The sequence below is a fragment of the Euprymna scolopes genome, chromosome 15, assembly GCF_053919585.1.
Source record: "Euprymna scolopes isolate OS-2025 chromosome 15, ASM5391958v1, whole genome shotgun sequence".
NCBI classification, from domain to species: Eukaryota; Metazoa; Mollusca; class Cephalopoda; order Sepiida; family Sepiolidae; genus Euprymna; species Euprymna scolopes.
This window is the reverse complement of record NC_136496.1, coordinates 93764017-93779217: the sequence shown is the minus strand read 5'-3', so window position 1 is coordinate 93779217 and position 15201 is coordinate 93764017. Positions and strand designations below refer to the sequence as shown.

At 31.5% G+C, this 15201-nt stretch overlaps 2 pseudogenes; both read right to left on the bottom strand.

Annotated features, from left to right (window-relative positions):
• Window positions 1-4897: 4897 nt before the first annotated feature.
• LOC145294390 (U2 spliceosomal RNA) lies at window positions 4898-5031 on the bottom strand (annotated as a pseudogene).
• Window positions 5032-11233: 6202 nt separating this feature from the next.
• Window positions 11234-11367, bottom strand: LOC145294389 (U2 spliceosomal RNA; annotated as a pseudogene).
• Between the last annotated feature and the right edge of the window lie 3834 nt (window positions 11368-15201).

The window sequence follows — 15201 nt, the reverse complement described above, 5'->3', positions numbered from 1 at the left end:
CAACCTATATACTCAACAAATTTTTTATCTACAGATTTAAAAATTTGTATATAGGGTATTCAGACATATAGAAATATATCTAGCATAACCTATCTATTATATCTATAAAATGACCATGTGTGTGTGTGTGAGAGAGAGAGAGAGAGTCAGAGAGAGAGAGAGAACAATTTTCAGCTTGTGTGTGTGTGAGAAAGAGAGAGAGAGAAAGAGAGGAAGGAAAATTCTCACCCTATATATTCAACAAATTTTTTATCTACATATTAGAAAATTTGGATATAGGGTATTCAGACGTATGGAAATATATCTAGCATAATCTATCTATTATATCTATAAAAGTGAGAATGTGTGTGTGAGAGAGAGAGAAAGAGAGAGAGAGAGAACAATTCTCAACCTATATATTCAACTAATTTTTTATCTACAGATTTGAAAATGTGTATATTGGGTATTCAGACATATGTAAATATATCTGGCATAATCTATGTATTATATCTATAAAAGTGTGAATTTGAGTGATGGAAAGAGCAAAAAATTCTCAACCTATATAACCTATAAAAGTGAGAATATGTGTGAGAGAGAGAGAGAGAGAGAACAATTCTCAACCTATATATTCCACACATTTTTGGGCACAGATTTAGAAATTTGTATATAGGGTAGGCAGACATATAGAAATATATCTAGCATAATCTATCTATTATATCTATAAAAGTGAGAACTTGTGTGTGTGTGTGTGTGTGTGAGAGAGAGAGAACAATTCTTAACCTACATACTCAACAAATTTTTTACCTACAGTTTAGAAAATTTGTATATAGGGTATTCAGACATATGGAAATATATCTAGCATAATCTATCTATTATAACTACAAAAGTTAGAATGTGTGTGTGAGAGAGAGAGAGAACAATTCTAAACCTATATATTCAACAAATTTTTTATCTACAGATTTGAAACTTTGTATATAGGGTATTCAGACATATGGAAATATATCTAGCATAATCTATCTATTTTATCTATAAAAGTGAGAATGCGTGTGTGTGAGATAGCGAGAGAGAGAGAGAAAAAGAGAGAGATAAAAATTCTCAACCTATACATTCAACAAATTTTTTATCCACAGATTTGAACATTTGTATATAGGGTGTTCAGACATATAGAAATATATCTAGCATAATCTATCTATTATATCTATAAAAGTGAGAATGTGTGTGTGTGTGAGAGAGAGGACAATTGTCAACCTATGTATACAACAAATTTTTTATCTACAGATTTCAAAATTTGTATATTGGGCATTCAGACATATTTTAATATATCTGGCATAATCTGTCTATTATATCTATAAAAGTGAGAATGTGTGTGATAGAGAGAGAGAGAACAATTCTCAACCTATATACTCAACAAATTTTTTATCTACAGATTTGAAAATTTGTATATAGGGTATTCAGACATATGGAAATATATCTAGCATAATCTATTATATCAATTAAAGTGAGAATGTGTGTGTGTGTGTGTGAGAGAGAGAGAGAGAGAGAGAGAACAATTCTCAACCCATATACTCAACAAATTCTTTATCTACAGATTTTAAAATGTGTATATAGAGTATTCATACAAATAGAAATATATCTAGGATAATCTTTCTATTATATCTATAAAAGTGAGAATGTGTGTGTGTGAGCGAGAGAGAGAGAGAGAGAGAGAGAACAGTTCTCAACCGATACATTCAACAAATTTTTATATATAGGGTATTCAGAAATATCGAAATATATCTAGCATAATCTATTATATCTTTAAAAGTTAGAATGTGTGTGTGTGAGAGATAGAGAGAACAATTCTCAACCTATGCACTCTACAAATGTTTTATCTACAAATTAGAAAATTTGTATATAGGGTATTCACACATATGGAAATATATCTAGCATAATCTATCTATTATATCTATAAAAGTTAGAATGTGTGTGTGAGGTAGCCAGAGAGAGAGAGAGAGAGAGTAAGAACAATTTTCAACCTATATATTCAACAAATATTGGATCTACAGATTAGAAAATTTGTATATAGGGTATTCAGACATATGGAAATATATCTAGCATAATCTATCTATTATATCTCTAAAATTGAGAATGTGTGTGTGAGAGAGAGAGAACAATTCTCAACCTATATACTCAACAAATTTTTTTATCTACAGATTTGAAAATTTGTATATAGGGTATTCAGACATATGGAAATATATCTAGAGTAATCTATCTATTATATCTATAAAAGTGAGAATGCGTGTGTGTGTGAGAGAGAGCGACACAGAACAATTCTCAACCTATATATTCAACAAATTTTTTATGTACAGATCTGAAATATCACATTTGTATAGAAGTAGAAATCTTGATACCTACTCTGATACCTAATAAAAGAAAGGACACTCTTTAGGGCGGATTTTGATTATAACAAGTCACTAATTAGAAATTATAATAAACATTCTAATAATTTAAGAATTTTACCAAAATAAAATTGCATGGTAATCACCCAATTTCTGCCACAAAATTTTGATTGGCAGAACTCATAAACATAAAATATATATTTTCTAATTTCATCTTTTTTTTTTCTTTTTACATAATCTGGTTTGATGTTTTCCCAAAAATTCAAATCACTATATTTTGCTGCTTAATATCAAATACAGCAACTGAGTTATTTTTATGCATCAAACAATTACATTTTCTCATTCATCCAAACTAATCACTGAACATCAATTTCATATTTTCTTCACTAAAATATTACTGTGCTTGATGTCATCAAGTGGAGCGGATCATTTTTTTTTCATTTGTTCACACATTTTTCCAATTTATATATATTTTGTTAAAGATTCTTAGCCTATGTCATTGCATACCAATCTGTTTATTAAAAGTTAAGGTTCACTGTAAACACATATGTTACACCAAAATAAAAACGCTTCAGATAATGTCTTGATATTCAATTCAGTTTCTCACATGACATCTTATGAAGTTAGTAGAAATGTTACAGACTTTTGAATCTCAAACACTTTCAATACTGTGCACTGATATTTTCTTTTTTGCAATATAAGCACATTCATGATTTTTTTTACAAACGTTAAAAACTTTCACATTGTGTAGCAATATACTGAAACAATTATAAAAATATTTGTTTTTATTTTGAATGATGCAGGGCATCTGAAGAGAGATTTTTCTAACAAAATGAAAGTATAATTTTTAGCAATAGGTATCTAGGAAAAGGCCACTACATATGTTATAAGTTCCAAATTTCCACAACCTGGCAAATACTGGTACATGCTAGCAAATTTAGATTTGCAATTACAAAATATGATTCTAATTTTTTCCTTTGCTCTTTATTCTAACACTACACTAAGTTTACTGTGTTATTTCGCTACAGTTGATATTGTGTAGAACAATAAGAAAATCATAGTGAACAATGCATTCAACAAAATTTCACACACATTTCTAGATACCTATATCTAATAAGTTCAAAAGAAAGGACACACTTAGGGAGGTATTTTGGTGGTCAAGTCACTAAAAAGAGATTAGCTGGTTTCCCGGCATAGCCCAGGATATAATAAAGATTGACTGAAATACATGTTCTAGCTGGTTTCTAGGCGTTGCCAGGGATGTAATATAGACACATTATGTTGTATATTACCTGTTCTCTTCTCCCTAAGGTAAAACAATTTCATATACATGCTGTAAATTACCTATGCTAGGGATAAAACATGAACAATATCAGTCCTAGGGTAGATAAAACAAATAATACATAGAGATGAAAGATTCCTCTCCCCTAAGAATCAAACATATGTTCAATATCTGCTTTTGTTTTTTCATTGTTTATACGGTCCCGAGCAACGCCGGGTAGCCCTGCTAGTCTATATATATAAAAGGCAAAAATCGGTGTGTATGTATGTATGTATGTATGTTTGTTTGTAACGCTAAAACTTTTGAAAGACGGAACCAGAGTTGACAAATTTGGTATCATATTGCACCTTGATCACCCGGATGACAAATATCGAAATTTCACGTCAAACGGACCAGTAGAAAGGGGTCAACTGATCGTTTTTCTCCTAGGGGGGCCCCCCAAAAAACCTGTCATTTTAACGTTATTCAATACGTGTCACGTGACGTGACGTCAGCTCAAACATTTGACAGACACAACCAAAGTTGACAAATTATGTATCATATTGAACCTTGATCACCCGCATGACAAATATCGAAATTCCACACCAAACGGACCATTAAAAGGGGGTGAACTGATCATTTCTCTCCTAGGGGGGCCCCCCAAAAAACCTGTCATTTTAATGTTAATATTACATAATCCAAAAACGCTTAGTCATGTCACGTGACGTGACGTCAACATCCAGTAATGGCGAACAAATGTAAACAAACACTTTGTTTTACCGATACTTTTGTAATTTCTCTTCTGCTTTGTTCTAGAGATTATTAAACTCCATGACAATGTCTCCAACGTATTTAACTGGTTAAAAATAGTATTTATACAAGAGTTTTAACGAAAAATATCAGGAAAAAATGTACAGTAATAAAAAAAATTCAGCATTCAAAATATTCGTCGATAAAAAAAACCGATCTTTATATTTACGCTAGCCATTTTGTATATTACCACGTGACCTGCTATCTCTTAAACTGGAGGGGGGGGGATCCACTTGAATCCAACAAAACCAGTAATTTTTTTTTTCTATTATATATACATCATTTTCTATAAAATTAAGTGTAGACTTTATAATTATAACAAAAAATGTTATTCATACTAAAAAAAAAAAACGCTTAGTCATGTCACGTGACGTGACGTCAACATCCACTAATGGCGAACAATTGTACCTATTTACTATGCCTCCCCACGGGACAGAGTTAGACACCAGGGTCGTTTTTTAACGTGGAGAAAAGGTACAAAAATAAAAATTGTCTCAGTCGTGGAGGATTTCTCCTCCACCGAAAGAGAACAAGAAATAGAAGTGCAGCATCTGAAGAACAGATACTACACTTTGATCTTGACCAAAAGGCCAAGAATGCGAACAATTGTAAATAACAACTTTTTTCACAAAACCAACACCGTCTTTCTTTTTTTTCTCTCTCTCACCCACTTACTCTTCCCTCTCTCTCACCCTCTTTCTCTTGACGTCACACCACTGTTAAACTGTGGGGGGGGGGAACACATTCCCAGGCATTATCTCCTATAGATGCACATTTTATTAGAAATTCAGCTTTCAAAATATTAGACGATAATAAAAATATAAAACCAACACCCTCTTTCTCTTTTCTCTCTCTCTCACCAACTTACTCTTCTCTCTCTCTCACCCTCTTTCTCTTGACCTCCTACTACTGTTAAACTGTGTGTGTGTGGGGGGGGGAAGAGGCAGCTTGAAAACCAACAAAAACAGTGCACAGTTTCCCAAGCATTTGGGGTGGGAAGGGGGGGAAGAAGCCGAGCGCACAGTTTCGTGTGAGAGAGAGAGAACAATTCTCAACCTATATACTCAACAAATTTTTTATCTACAGATTTGAAAGTTTGTATATAGGGTATTCAGACATATGGAAATATATCTAGCATAATCTATCTATTATATCTATAAAAGTGAAAATGTGTGTGTGTGTGAGGTAGCCAGAGAGAGAGAGAGAGAGAGAGAGAGACAACAATTCTCAACCTATATATTCAATACATTTTTTATCTACAGATTTGAAAATTTGTATATAGGGTATTCAGACATATGGAAATATATCTAGCATAATCTATCTATTATATCTATAAAAGTGAAAATGTGTGTGTGTGTGTGTGTGTGTGCGTAAGAGAGAGAGAGAACAATTCTCAACCTATATACTCAACGTATTTTTATCTACGGATTTTAAACTTTGTATATAGGGTATTCAGACATATAGAAATATATCTAGCATAATCTATACATTATATCTATAAAAGTGAGAATGTGAGTGTGTGAGAGAGAGAGAACAATTCTCAACCTATTAATTCAACAAATTTTTTACCTACAGATTTGAAAATTTGTATATTGGGTATTCAGACATATGGAAATATATCTAGCATAATCGATCTATTATATCTATAAAAGTCAGAATGTTTGCGTGTGGTTGTGTGTGTAAGGTTGCGAGAGAGAGAGAGAGAACAATTCTCAACCTATCTATTCAATAAATTTGTTATCTACAGATTTGACCATTTGTATATAGGGTATTCAGACATATGGAAATATATCCAGCATAATCTATCTATTATATCCATAAAAGTGAGAATGTGTGCGTGAGAGAGAGAGAGAGAGAGAGAGAGTAAGTACAATTCTCACCCTATATATTCAACAAATTTTTTATCTACCGATTAGAAAATTTGTATATAGGGTATTCAGACATATGGAAATATATCTAGCATAATCTATCTATTATATCTAGAAAAGTGAGAATGTGTGTGAAAGAGAGAGAGAGAAGAGAGAGAGAGAGAACAATTCTCAACCTATATATTCAACTAATTTTTATGTACAGATCTGAAAATTTGTATACAGGGTATTCAGACATATGGAAATATATCTAGCATAATCTATTATATCTATAAAAGGTAGAATGTGTGTGTGTGTGTGTGAGTGAGTGAGTGAGTGAGTGAGTGAGAGAGAGAGAGAGAGAACAATTCTCAACCTATATACTCAACAAATTTTGTATCTACAGATTTGATAATTTGTATATAGGGTATTCAGACATAAGGAAATATATCTAGCATAATCTATCTATTATATCTATAAAAGTGAGAATGTGTGTGAAAGAGAGAGAGAGAGAACAATTCTCAACCTATATATTCAACAAATTCTATCTTTACAGATTTGAAAATTTGTATATAGGGTATTCAGACATTTGGAAATATATCTAGCATAATCTATTATATCTATAAAAGTGAGAATGTGTGTGTGAGAGAGAGAGAAAGAACAATTCTCAACCTATATACTCAACAAATTTTTTATCTACAGATTTAAAAATTTGTATATAGGGTATTCAGACATATAGAAATATATCTAGCATAACCTATCTATTATATCTATAAAATGACCATGTGTGTGTGTGTGAGAGAGAGAGAGAGAGTCAGAGAGAGAGAGAGAACAATTTTCAGCTTGTGTGTGTGTGAGAAAGAGAGAGAGAGAAAGAGAGGAAGGAAAATTCTCACCCTATATATTCAACAAATTTTTTATCTACATATTAGAAAATTTGGAGATAGGGTATTCAGACGTATGGAAATATATCTAGCATAATCTATCTATTATATCTATAAAAGTGAGAATGTGTGTGTGAGAGAGAGAGAAAGAGAGAGAGAGAGAACAATTCTCAACCTATATATTCAACTAATTTTTTATCTACAGATTTGAAAATGTGTATATTGGGTATTCAGACATATGTAAATATATCTGGCATAATCTATGTATTATATCTATAAAAGTGTGAATGTGAGTGATGGAAAGAGCAAAAAATTCTCAACCTATATAACCTATAAAAGTGAGAATATGTGTGAGAGAGAGAGAGAGAGAGAACAATTCTCAACCTATATATTCCACACATTTTTGGGCACAGATTTGGAAATTTGTATATAGGGTAGGCAGACATATAGAAATATATCTAGCATAATCTATCTATTATATCTATAAAAGTGAGAACTTGTGTGTGTGTGTGTGTGTGTGAGAGAGAGAGAGAACAATTCTTAACCTACATACTCAACAAATTTTTTACCTACAGTTTAGAAAATTTGTATATAGGGTATTCAGACATATGGAAATATATCTAGCATAATCTATCTATTATAACTACAAAAGTTAGAATGTGTGTGTGAGAGAGAGAGAGAGAACAATTCTAAACCTATATATTCAACAAATTTTTTATCTACAGATTTGAAACTTTGTATATAGGGTATTCAGACATATGGAAATATATCTAGCATAATCTATCTATTTTATCTATAAAAGTGAGAATGCGTGTGTGTGAGATAGCGAGAGAGAGAGAGAGAGAAAAAGAGAGAGATAAAAATTCTCAACCTATACATTCAACAAATTTTTTATCCACAGATTTGAACATTTGTATATAGGGTGTTCAGACATATAGAAATATATCTAGCATAATCTATCTATTATATGTATAAAAGTGAGAATGTGTGTGTGTGTGAGAGAGAGGACAATTGTCAACCTATGTATACAACAAATTTTTTATCTACAGATTTCAAAATTTGTATATTGGGCATTCAGACATATTTCAATATATCTGGCATAATCTGTCTATTATATCTATAAAAGTGAGAATGTGTGTGATAGAGAGAGAGAGAACAATTCTCAACCTATATACTCAACAAATTTTTTATCTACAGATTTGAAAATTTGTATATAGGGTATTCAGACATATGGAAATATATCTAGCATAATCTATTATATCTATAAAAGTGAGAATGTGTGTGTGTGTGTGTGTGAGAGAGAGAGAGAGAGAGAGAGAACAATTCTCAACCCATATACTCAACAAATTCTTTATCTACAGATTTTAAAATTTGTATATAGAGTATTCATACAAATAGAAATATATCTAGGATAATCTTTCTATTATATCTATAAAAGTGAGAATGTGTGTGTGTGTGAGCGAGAGAGAGAGAGAGAGAGAGAGAGAGAGAGAGAGAGAACAGTTCTCAACCTATACATTCAACAAATTTTTATATATAGGGTATTCAGAAATATCGAAATATATCTAGCATAATCTATTATATCTTTAAAAGTTAGAATGTGTGTGTGAGAGATAGAGAGAACAATTCTCAACCTATGCACTCTACAAATTTTTTATCTACAAATTAGAAAATTTGTATATAGGGTATTCACACATATGGAAATATATCTAGCATAATCTATCTATTATATCTATAAAAGTTAGAATGTGTGTGTGAGGTAGCCAGAGAGAGAGAGAGAGAGAGTAAGAACAATTTTCAACCTATATATTCAACAAATATTTGATCTACAGATTAGAAAATTTGTATATAGGGTATTCAGACATATGGAAATATACCTAGCATAATCTATCTATTATATCTCAAAAATTGAGAATGTGTGTGTGAGAGAGAGAGAGAGAACAATTTTCAACCTATATACTCAACAAATTTTTTTATCTACAGATTTGAAAATTTGTATATAGGGTATTCAGACATATGGAAATATATCTAGAGTAATCTATCTATTATATCTATAAAAGTGAGAATGCGTGTGTGTGTGAGAGAGAGCGACACAGAACAATTCTCAACCTATATATTCAACAAATTTTTTATGTACAGATCTGAAATATCACATTTGTATAGAAGTAGAAATCTTGATACCTACTCTGATACCTAATAAAAGAAAGGACACTCTTTAGGGCGGATTTTGATTATAACAAGTCACTAATTAGAAATTATAATAAACATTCTAATAATTTAAGAATTTTACCAAAATAAAATTGCATGGTAATCACCCAATTTCTGCCACAAAATTTTGATTGGCAGAACTCATAAACATAAAATATATATTTTCTAATTTCATCTTTTTTTTTTCTTTTTACATAATCTGGTTTGATGTTTTCCCAAATATTCAAATCACTATATTTTGCTGCTTAATATCAAATACAGCAACTGAGTTATTTTTATGCATCAAACAATTACATTTTCTCATTCATCCAAACTAATCACTGAACATCAATTTCATATTTTCTTCACTAAAATATTACTGTGCTTGATGTCATCAAGTGGAGCGGATCATTTTTTTTTCATTTGTTCACACATTTTTCCAATTTATATATATTTTAAAGATTCTTAGCCTATGTCATTGCATACCAATCTGTTTATTAAAAGTTAAGGTTCACTGTAAACACATATGTTACACCAAAATAAAAACGCTTCAGATAATGTCTTGATATTCAATTCAGTTTCTCACATGACATCTTATGAAGTTAGTAGAAATGTTACAGACTTTTGAATCTCAAACACTTTCAATACTGTGCACTGATATTTTCTTTTTTGCAATATAAGCACATTCATGATTTTTTTTACAAACGTTAAAAACTTTCACATTGTGTAGCAATATACTGAAACAATTATAAAAATATTTGTTTTTATTTTGAATGATGCAGGGCATCTGAAGAGAGATTTTTCTAACAAAATGAAAGTATAATTTTTAGCAATAGGTATCTAGGAAAAGGCCACTACATCTATATATATAAAAGGCAAAAATCGGTGTGTATGTATGTATGTATGTATGTTTGTTTGTAACGCTAACACTTTTGAAAGACGGAACCAGAGTTGACAAATTTGGTATCATATTGCACCTTGATCACCCGGATGACAAATATCGAAATTTCACGTCAAACGGACCAGTAGAAAGGGGTCAACTGATCGTTTTTCTCCTAGGGGGGCCCCCCAAAAAACCTGTCATTTTAACGTTATTCAATACGTGTCACGTGACGTGACGTCAGCTCAAACATTTGACAGACACAACCAAAGTTGACAAATTATGTATCATATTGAACCTTGATCACCCGCATGACAAATATCGAAATTCCACACCAAACGGACCATTAAAAGGGGGTGAACTGATCATTTCTCTCCTAGGGGGGCCCCCCAAAAAACCTGTCATTTTAATGTTAATATTACATAATCCAAAAACGCTTAGTCATGTCACGTGACGTGACGTCAACATCCAGTAATGGCGAACAAATGTAAACAAACACTTTGTTTTACCGATACTTTTGTAATTTCTCTTCTGCTTTGTTCTAGAGATTATTAAACTCCATGACAATGTCTCCAACGTATTTAACTGGTTAAAAATAGTATTTATACAAGAGTTTTAACGAAAAATATCAGGAAAAAATGTACAGTAATAAAAAAAAATTCAGCATTCAAAATATTCGTCGATAAAAAAACCGATCTTTATATTTACGCTAGCCATTTTGTATATTACCACGTGACCTGCTATCTCTTAAACTGGAGGGGGGGGATCCACTTGAATCCAACAAAACCAGTAATTTTTTTTTTCTATTATATATACATCATTTTCTATAAAATTAAGTGTAGACTTTATAATTATAACAAAAAATGTTATTCATACTAAAAAAAAAAAACGCTTAGTCATGTCACGTGACGTGACGTCAACATCCACTAATGGCGAACAATTGTACCTATTTACTATGCCTCCCCACGGGACAGAGTTAGACACCAGGGTCGTTTTTTAACGTGGAGAAAAGGTACAAAAATAAAAATTGTCTCAGTCGTGGAGGATTTCTCCTCCACCGAAAGAGAACAAGAAATAGAAGTGCAGCATCTGAAGAACAGATACTACACTTTGATCTTGACCAAAAGGCCAAGAATGCGAACAATTGTAAATAACAACTTTTTTCACAAAACCAACACCGTCTTTCTTTTTTTTCTCTCTCTCACCCACTTACTCTTCCCTCTCTCTCACCCTCTTTCTCTTGACGTCACACCACTGTTAAACTGTGGGGGGGGGAACACATTCCCAGGCATTATCTCCTATAGATGCACATTTTATTAGAAATTCAGCTTTCAAAATATTAGACGATAATAAAAATATAAAACCAACACCCTCTTTCTCTTTTCTCTCTCTCTCACCAACTTACTCTTCTCTCTCTCTCACCCTCTTTCTCTTGACCTCCTACTACTGTTAAACTGTGTGTGTGGGGGGGGGGAAGAGGCAGCTTGAAAACCAACAAAAACAGTGCACAGTTTCCCAAGCATTTGGGGTGGGAAGGGGGGGAAGAAGCCGAGCGCACAGTTTCGTGTGAGAGAGAGAGAACAATTCTCAACCTATATACTCAACAAATTTTTTATCTACAGATTTGAAAGTTTGTATATAGGGTATTCAGACATATGGAAATATATCTAGCATAATCTATCTATTATATCTATAAAAGTGAAAATGTGTGTGTGTGTGAGGTAGCCAGAGAGAGAGAGAGACAACAATTCTCAACCTATATATTCAATACATTTTTTATCTACAGATTTGAAAATTTGTATATAGGGTATTCAGACATATGGAAATATATCTAGCATAATCTATCTATTATATCTATAAAAGTGAAAATGTGTGTGTGTGTGTGTGTGTGTGCGTAAGAGAGAGAGAGAACAATTCTCAACCTATATACTCAACGTATTTTTATCTACGGATTTTAAACTTTGTATATAGGGTATTCAGACATATAGAAATATATCTAGCATAATCTATACATTATATCTATAAAAGTGAGAATGTGAGTGTGTGAGAGAGAGAGAACAATTCTCAACCTATTAATTCAACAAATTTTTTACCTACAGATTTGAAAATTTGTATATTGGGTATTCAGACATATGGAAATATATCTAGCATAATCGATCTATTATATCTATAAAAGTCAGAATGTTTGCGTGTGGTTGTGTGTGTAAGGTTGCGAGAGAGAGAGAGAGAACAATTCTCAACCTATCTATTCAATAAATTTGTTATCTACAGATTTGACCATTTGTATATAGGGTATTCAGACATATGGAAATATATCCAGCATAATCTATCTATTATATCCATAAAAGTGAGAATGTGTGCGTGAGAGAGAGAGAGAGAGAGAGAGAGAGAGTAAGTACAATTCTCACCCTATATATTCAACAAATTTTTTATCTACCGATTAGAAAATTTGTATATAGGGTATTCAGACATATGGAAATATATCTAGCATAATCTATCTATTATATCTAGAAAAGTGAGAATGTGTGTGAAAGAGAGAGAGAGAAGAGAGAGAGAGAGAACAATTCTCAACCTATATATTCAACTAATTTTTATGTACAGATCTGAAAATTTGTATACAGGGTATTCAGACATATGGAAATATATCTAGCATAATCTATTATATCTATAAAAGGTAGAATGTGTGTGTGTGTGTGTGAGTGAGTGAGTGAGTGAGTGAGTGAGAGAGAGAGAGAGAGAACAATTCTCAACCTATATACTCAACAAATTTTGTATCTACAGATTTGATAATTTGTATATAGGGTATTCAGACATAAGGAAATATATCTAGCATAATCTATCTATTATATCTATAAAAGTGAGAATGTGTGTGAAAGAGAGAGAGAGAGAACAATTCTCAACCTATATATTCAACAAATTCTATCTTTACAGATTTGAAAATTTGTATATAGGGTATTCAGACATTTGGAAATATATCTAGCATAATCTATTATATCTATAAAAGTGAGAATGTGTGTGTGAGAGAGAGAGAAAGAACAATTCTCAACCTATATACTCAACAAATTTTTTATCTACAGATTTAAAAATTTGTATATAGGGTATTCAGACATATAGAAATATATCTAGCATAACCTATCTATTATATCTATAAAATGACCATGTGTGTGTGTGTGAGAGAGAGAGAGAGAGTCAGAGAGAGAGAGAGAACAATTTTCAGCTTGTGTGTGTATGAGAAAGAGAGAGAGAGAAAGAGAGGAAGGAAAATTCTCACCCTATATATTCAACAAATTTTTTATCTACATATTAGAAAATTTGGAGATAGGGTATTCAGACGTATGGAAATATATCTAACATAATCTATCTATTATATCTATAAAAGTGAGAATGTGTGTGTGAGAGAGAGAGAAAGAGAGAGAGAGAACAATTCTCAACCTATATATTCAACTAATTTTTTATCTACAGATTTGAAAATGTGTATATTGGGTATTCAGACATATGTAAATATATCTGGCATAATCTATGTATTATATCTATAAAAGTGTGAATGTGAGTGATGGAAAGAGCAAAAAATTCTCAACCTATATAACCTATAAAAGTGAGAATATGTGTGAGAGAGAGAGAGAGAGAGAACAATTCTCAACCTATATATTCCACACATTTTTGGGCACAGATTTGGAAATTTGTATATAGGGTAGGCAGACATATAGAAATATATCTAGCATAATCTATCTATTATATCTATAAAAGTGAGAACTTGTGTGTGTGTGTGTGTGTGTGAGAGAGAGAGAGAACAATTCTTAACCTACATACTCAACAAATTTTTTACCTACAGTTTAGAAAATTTGTATATAGGGTATTCAGACATATGGAAATATATCTAGCATAATCTATCTATTATAACTACAAAAGTTAGAATGTGTGTGTGAGAGAGAGAGAGAGAACAATTCTAAACCTATATATTCAACAAATTTTTTATCTACAGATTTGAAACTTTGTATATAGGGTATTCAGACATATGGAAATATATCTAGCATAATCTATCTATTTTATCTATAAAAGTGAGAATGCGTGTGTGTGAGATAGCGAGAGAGAGAGAGAGAGAGAAAAAGAGAGAGATAAAAATTCTCAACCTATACATTCAACAAATTTTTTATCCACAGATTTGAACATTTGTATATAGGGTGTTCAGACATATAGAAATATATCTAGCATAATCTATCTATTATATGTATAAAAGTGAGAATGTGTGTGTGTGTGAGAGAGAGGACAATTGTCAACCTATGTATACAACAAATTTTTTATCTACAGATTTCAAAATTTGTATATTGGGCATTCAGACATATTTCAATATATCTGGCATAATCTGTCTATTATATCTATAAAAGTGAGAATGTGTGTGATAGAGAGAGAGAGAACAATTCTCAACCTATATACTCAACAAATTTTTTATCTACAGATTTGAAAATTTGTATATAGGGTATTCAGACATATGGAAATATATCTAGCATAATCTATTATATCTATAAAAGTGAGAATGTGTGTGTGTGTGTGTGTGAGAGAGAGAGAGAGAGAGAGAGAGAACAATTCTCAACCCATATACTCAACAAATTCTTTATCTACAGATTTTAAAATTTGTATATAGAGTATTCATACAAATAGAAATATATCTAGGATAATCTTTCTATTATATCTATAAAAGTGAGAATGTGTGTGTGTGTGAGCGAGAGAGAGAGAGAGAGAGAGAGAGAGAACAGTTCTCAACCTATACATTCAACAAATTTTTATATATAGGGTATTCAGAAATATCGAAATATATCTAGCATAATCTATTATATCTTTAAAAGTTAGAATGTGTGTGTGAGAGATAGAGAGAACAATTCTCAACCTATGCACTCTACAAATTTTTTATCTACAAATTAGAAAATTTGTATATAGGGTATTCACACATATGGAAATATATCTAGCATAATCTATC